This window comes from Meleagris gallopavo, chromosome 6 (assembly GCF_000146605.3).
Source record: "Meleagris gallopavo isolate NT-WF06-2002-E0010 breed Aviagen turkey brand Nicholas breeding stock chromosome 6, Turkey_5.1, whole genome shotgun sequence".
Taxonomy (NCBI): domain Eukaryota; kingdom Metazoa; phylum Chordata; class Aves; order Galliformes; family Phasianidae; genus Meleagris; species Meleagris gallopavo.
The window spans coordinates 26,427,505-26,428,163 of NC_015016.2; the positions used below are offsets into that span (position 1 = coordinate 26,427,505).

At 40.5% G+C, this 659-nt stretch overlaps 1 long non-coding RNA gene across 2 annotated transcripts in view; it reads left to right on the forward strand.

Annotated features, from left to right (window-relative positions):
* Positions 1-296: 296 nt before the first annotated feature.
* The window catches only part of LOC116216745, a 16,999-nt gene continuing 16,636 nt past the window's right edge, over positions 297-659 (forward strand). For both annotated transcript variants that reach the window (XR_004160121.1, XR_004160122.1), the window contains exon 1: positions 297-575. This is a non-coding gene — a long non-coding RNA (uncharacterized LOC116216745). The remainder of the gene's footprint in view (positions 576-659) is intronic.

Sequence of the window (659 nt, forward strand, 5' to 3'; positions counted from 1 at the left end):
TAAAATTATACAGAAAAGAATTAAATCCAACAGATTCTCAACCTATTAACTGGCAGAAGTCCATCAGTTACCTCAGAGCACCACTCCCTTTTCAGTCTTTGCCTTCTTTTATAGAAAAAAAATGGTGTACAAAAAGGCAAGACAACATCTGGACTGCACTACAGGGCTTAGCCCTCTTCCAGGGACCAAAGAAAACTCCTAAAATTCAGAGCAGAAACAATACTGAGTCACATAATAAACAAGCTAATCAACACAATTCTTAAAAGTTTACTTGAGGAAAAAGAAATAATCTGCAGCTGATTCTGAAACAAAAGAGATAAGAAACAGATAATTCTCAGGATGACTGTTGCTAGTCAGTAGCACTGAGGATCTTTTGCTTTCTTGTAGCAGGGGGACTATAGGGCATGGGCTGCTGGGTGGGGGTAGAGCCAGGACAGATGGTCTGGATTGGCCAAGGGGATATTCCATACCTTGTGACATCATGTGAAAGGCCACAAACCTGTGGACTGTTGGCTAAGGGAGGTGGCTGCTACTCAGAGATTAGCTGGGTATTACTGGGAGTCAGCTGGCAGTTGGTAAGACTATATATACACACACACCCCTATATATACACACACAGATACATAACTATGCATTTGTACAAACAATTTTTTTTTTTT